Source organism: Podarcis filfolensis (genome assembly GCF_964270895.1).
Source record: "Podarcis filfolensis genome assembly, chromosome: 11".
NCBI lineage: Eukaryota > Metazoa > Chordata > Lepidosauria > Squamata > Lacertidae > Podarcis > Podarcis filfolensis.
Window position 1 is genome coordinate 27,957,746 of NC_139613.1, and position 6,072 is coordinate 27,963,817.

General features: G+C 41.1%; 1 long non-coding RNA gene across 1 annotated transcript in view; it reads right to left on the bottom strand.

The window, feature by feature from the left end:
- Positions 1 to 3,051: 3,051 nt before the first annotated feature.
- The window catches only part of LOC310744729, a 23,846-nt gene continuing 20,825 nt past the window's right edge, over positions 3,052 to 6,072 (bottom strand). The window contains exons 2-3 of the long non-coding RNA XR_014539711.1: positions 5,300 to 5,460; positions 3,052 to 3,318 (exon numbers count right to left, since the gene is read on the bottom strand). This is a non-coding gene — a long non-coding RNA (uncharacterized lncRNA). The remainder of the gene's footprint in view (positions 3,319 to 5,299; positions 5,461 to 6,072) is intronic.

Genomic DNA, 6,072 nt, shown 5'->3' on the forward strand with positions numbered 1-6,072 from the left:
ACATTGTCCCTCCCTATCCATTTTACCTACGTGACCTGGAAGTGTCTGCGGACAGCGCTGGCTCCCGGCCTATAGAGTGAGATGAGCGCACAACCCTAGAGTCTGGCAAGACTGGCCCGAACGGGCAGGGGTACCTTTACCTTTATCAATTTTACCTAGTGTGTGTCATTGTTTTTTAAGATTGTAAGCTTTTGGTCAGGGACTGCCTTGTTTTAACTGATTGTATATAAGCTGTATGGAAGTGAGAGCTGGACCATAAAGAAGGCTGATCGCCGAAGAATTGTTGCTTTTGAATTATGGTGCTGGAGGAGACTCTTGAGAGTCCCATGGACTGCAAGAAGATCAAACCTATCCATTCTTAAGGAAATCAGCCCTGAGTGCTCACTGGAAGGACAGATCCTGAAGCTGAGGCTCCAATACTTTGGCCACCTCATGAGAAGAGAAGACTCCCTGGAAAAGACCCTGATGTTGGGAAAGATTGAGGGCACAAGGAGAAGGGGACGACAGAGGACGAGATGGTTGGACAGTGTTCTTGAAGCTACCAACATGAGTTTGACCAAACTGCGGGAGGCCGTGGAAGACAGGAGTTCCTGGCGTGCTGTGGTCCATGGAGTCACAAAGAGTCGGACATGACTAAATGACTAAACAACAACAACAAAGCTGGTCTGAGAGGCTTTGTGGCTGAAGAGCTGGGTACTAATGCTATATAAATTATGAATAAAGTACAAAGTCTTGTTAATGTCATGGTCTAACCTGCTTCCTTGCTGGTAGGGCTAAAACCAGCAATTTCTTTACAACCAACAGTCAACACACACACATACAGGATAGGTCAGCCACACCTATCCCATTCAAAGCACTTTTATGCTGTTTTAAAAGTCATGGTAATTTTGGGAACTGTAGTTTGTTAAAGGCGCTGGGAACCACAGTTCCCAATATTCTTTGAGAAAGACATGACTGCAGCACATAATGATGTAATCAGTTGGTTAGAATCAGTGGGTTAACATAGGTAATATAGTTTTCAGAAAAATATTTTTAATATTTATATTATGTATTTATAAAAACTGCAGCTGCCACCATAGAAGAGTAATTATTTATATATTGTCACAACTTTCCTCCAAGGAGCTCAGAGTGATGCACATAGTGCTCCACATCCCCATTTTATCCTCACAGCAAACCTGGGTTAGACTGAAAGACAGAGACTGACCCAAGGTCACCCAGTGGGTTTTTCCAAGCTGAGTGGCTATTTGAACCCAAGGTCCTAGTCCCAGCAGCCACAATGCCACACTAGCTCTGTCTACCCTTCTCTTACATGCAGGAGGGTATAGCTCTTCTAACCCATATATGAATCTTTTGTTCATGTGCCCATTTCTGCAGATTTAATAAACTCAATTAATTAAAAGGCTGACAATTAATTAACTGGCTGCACAATCCTATGCATATGGTCTGAAGGCATATAAGGTCATCACCTTGCTGAAGCTAAGCAGGTCTAGTGTGACGGATTATAATTGTAAGAAAACAAATAAAATTTTCCTTGAAAGTTAGTCTCACGCAGTGTTCAGTGGGACTTACTCCCTAGTAAGTACATTTAAGATTGTGGCTTAAAATTTCTTTAATTGGGTGACAGTTCTAATTTTAGCAACTATGAATTGTTAGCCCTGAAACATGTAAGTTGATTAAGAACAATTATTTTTAAAGTTCAGAAGCTTTTACCTTCCTTCAATAAACAGCTTCTGTGAAAAGGACAGATTTGCAGATGAATTTATGCAGACTATATGAAAGTCAAATGTAATGGAAAATTAATTACAAACACCTTGAACTAAGTGAGTGACTGGTGGTGTTTTTTTTATATATATAAAAATGTTTAATAAGAATTAAGGAAGTTAATAGTATGCAGTCACCCTTTGTGCCCACTATCACCCTTGAATGAACTTGAAAAAATTCCACCTTTATTAGTCATTGACTCAGTCAGTTTGGCAGACTGCTTAAAAGGGGGCTGGGGTGACTTTTAAGTGACCTTGGTTGGGGGAAGATATGGATAACAACTGGGCTTCAGGTTTTCAAAAATGAGGAAGAGCCATTAGTCACATCCACACCACACAGTCAAAGCACTCTTACACTGGGAAATGTAGTTTGTTAAGGGTGCTGGGAACTACAATTTCCAATATAATTTGGGGAAAGCATGAATGTTAAATTATGAGTGCTTTAAATGTTTCGTGTGGCTGTGACCATTGTTTCTTTATTCCAGAATCCTCCTAGGTATGTAACCTCTAGCCTAAGGTGTGTAACATCCAGCCTAAAGAAGAGTTATGCAGAACTAAAAGCCTTGTTCACTATCTGGTGACATTTTGGTTGGTCCTAATAAAAGGTATTGTCCAGCTGTGGATTTTGGGTTGCCTTGGGTGGGGGTTGTGGAGGAGGGGATGCCCTTCAGTTAGTTAGCCTGTGGTCTATAGCCAGACCCTGACCCATTTTTCTGTGGCCCAAACAACACCAACCCTGAAGGGGCTGCTGGCATGGAGGGGAAAGGAAGCTTTGGGGCAGTTCTTTATTTTGTCTGGTGATCACTCCACCTCCCTTATATACTGTCTTTCCACCAAGCAGCTCATGGTGGCTTACACACCTCTCCCTTTCCTGTTTCATTCTCACAACAGCTCTGTGAGTCTGAGGAGGCACTGCCCCAGCAACCTCAGTCTGCCCTTAGCCAATCACCACCTGTCTGTCATTAGTTCTGGCTTCAACTTCATTGGCTGTGGCTCCTGCTGCTGCTGGCCTCTCTGCCTTCTGCCCTACAAGTCTCAACGAGCATCAGCCACCACTGCTGTGAGGTAGGTTAGGCTGAGAGACAGTAGCTGGCACAAGGCTGCCCACAGTACATCCCTCCTCTGCCAGATGCTTGAAAGTTCATTAGTGAAGTTACATTAATAGGATCTATGCAAGCTTCATAATGTTTCCTGGAAGATGGGTATGGAACATTGGGCACTGCGTTATACCCAGCAAGGGCTGCATGCAATGCCAGTATATCCAGTCCCAAGAAGAGCAGCAATCTGGATACACACATAAAGTGCCACTTTTTAATTTCAAGCACTTTCCAGGTCTAGAATGAGATGGGGGGAAAGGAAGGTTGTTGTTACCACTAAGGAACTTTTGAGCATCTGGCTTCGATGGTCCTTCAGAATCAGGTCATCCCTGTGCTGCTGCTGCTGCTGCTGCTACTGCTCCTCCTCATCCTTACTGCCACAAATGAGGCCCCACTTCTTTCCTGCTGGGCACTTGAGCAAGCATGTTCCTCTTGGGCTTCTATGAGATTTTTCCTGGGTTCTTGTGAAGACAAAGTAAAGGAGTGTAGAACCACGTACACTGACTTGAGCTTCTTGGAGGACAAGAGGGGTATAAATCTAATAATAAGTGTATATTAAAATTCTACCTGAAGACATTAGTAGGAAAGTGGTTAGAAATAAGCCTGCACTTCTCCTGCAGGGAGGTTCAGAGAGGTCCATGGCTGGATTAGAACCATTAACTTAAAATAATGAGATGCCAGGAAAACCTGGTGTCAGAAGTTTCCTCCTGTTTATTAATTGTAGTAAGTTTCCATTAGGGTATATATCATTGAATGAATGCAACATTAAGTGGTAATGTGCATGTTTGGAACAGCCAACACAGATCAAATACCACAGAGGGTATTCTCACAGCACCTTATATTGATTCCAGCACAATACTTCTAATAGAGGCAGTTCAACTGGTGATTGCAAGTTTGCTTGTTTGATGCATTTGTCTACTGCCAAGGCAGTTCACAAGTTAATATATTTAAGCAAGAGGACAGAGGAGTACAAAAGATAAAACAATAAAGCAACAGTATGTTATCAGCCCATCTGTGGTCTCTTCAGGAATGGATAAACATGAGCCCTCTGCAGCCAAGAAGGAGCTGTCCAGGTTCTGAACCTTCTGAATTGGACATGCAGGACAGCAAAGCTTGCCAGCTGCAGAGTAAGGACTGAGACTGCCAGAGTGATTAGAGTGAACTGGGCACAACCCCTATTTATTCTGAGTTGGGCTTATTTCTTATTATGCTATACAGCTTACTGCCAAAACAGGCTTCTAGGATGTTTACAAAATATAAAAACCAAGGTATGTAAATAGTTAAAATATAAATATGCATGGTTAAAGTACATTAAAATAACACAGCAATTAAAAACAAGAGACTCAAGTTGAGTCTCTTCTGCCAAAATGGGCTTCTAGTGTAGCTTTCAGTTAATTGAAAAAAACTGCTCCCAGGCTAGCAATCTAAAATGGCACAACAAAAAAGGAAAATTAATTGGGAGAGAGGAGGAAATAATCAAACTTGGGTATAAGATCTTAGTTACATGTTCTTCCAATAAGCATCTTGGGTGCAAAAGCTCATTGAGTTAAAAAGTTGCTAGCCTCTCAGCTGAGCCAATGGAGTGGCCCAGCATCCTTTCTCTTCCCTGCTCAGCTGCAGCCTGATTCAGTGGCTGCTGCCAGGTGAAAGCTGATGGAGACTTCTCAGCAGAGCTGGTGGTGACCCTGCACCACTTCTCTTCTGTCCTCTATTACTCTATTTTTAGCTTAGATCTGCAACTTTGATTTGATTAATAGTCACATTAACATATTAAAGCCTTCTGATTGACAAAAAGGTGCCCCTTTTAAATTGGATAGCAGTGGCAGGCGGGGGTTAAGTCTTAATTGTTTCTAATACAAGAACTTTCAAAAATTGCAGATATTTCATTTTCTCTGTCACAAAGTAGGGAATGCCTCTTCTGAATTGATGCCAACCATGGCACCTGCGCAGATAGTGTAGAACAGAATATGCTTTCCCCCTTCGAAATATTGTTGTATTCATATATAAATAGATGCAGATTTAATTGGTTAATGAATTGACTAAACTAAAAGTATGAATTGATTTAAAAATTCTTTAATCAGATTATAGGCCTCTTTATAATTTAGTAGCTCTTTATTTCTTGTCTTTTGTTTTTAACTTCTAATACGCACTTGCAATTGGCTCTAGTTGCTGTTTGCAATCGTTAAAAGTCTGGATCATGCATAACTTTATATACTCTGGATAAGATGTGTGTGTGTGTGTGTGTGTGTGTGTGTGTGTGTACAAGTTTTATCAGGTCTATTGTATTTTTCAGGGTACAAAATGCTATAACATTTATTTTCTAATTTTTAACAAGGAAGTTATTCAAAGCCCATTATGTTCCCATCCTGAAAGTGAGTTCTCTTGAACTCAGTAGAATATTAACCATGAGGAAACAACATTTATTTGAGGTGGCCATCTTACATGAGAAGCTGGTCAACTACTGTGGATGCCAGGGGTCAAGGAGAGGCTTCGGCTCTCCTGTAGGACCAATGACTATAATGGTCTGGGCCAATCCCTTCCATTCCTGCTCAGCAACCTGGGTCTCCTGCCCATGAACCAAACACTGTATCTCAACTTCAGTTCTGTAAAATGGGTTGAGAATAGTGAAAAACATAAACATATTTAAAGTGGGAAGCATTTTGCAGACACTTTAATTTCTAAAGGCTCCTATATCAGTGAGAAAAAATACCATTAGGACATTATATGCTCATTTTACAAAATCAAATATCTAACTTGCCAGAAAAGATGCGTAAGGGAAAAAATTAGATGTGTCTTTTATATTTACCTAGCCCTTTCTCTTCTCTATAAAGAAAAAAAAGTGGCAAAGGTATGTATGGATACTCTTCCCTTTTCATATTCTGAACACCAGCTTCCAGTGTGTGAGTGAATGAATAAAATGCCTTTATTGTCAATGTGCAACCTGTGTACAATGAAATTAACTGAACCTAAAATAATACATGGTGGCAAGAAAGTGGATAGGGAGAAGTTGTTCTCCCCCTTTCATAATTCTAGAACCTCGGACCATCCAATGAAGCTGAATGCTGAAGATCCAGGGCAGACAAAATAAATTACTTCTTTACACAGTGCATAGCAAAACAATGGAATCAGCTCCCACAGAAAGTAGTGATGGTCACCCGCTTGGACGGCTTCAAAAGAGGACTAGGCAAATTCATGGAAGACAAGGCTATCAGTGG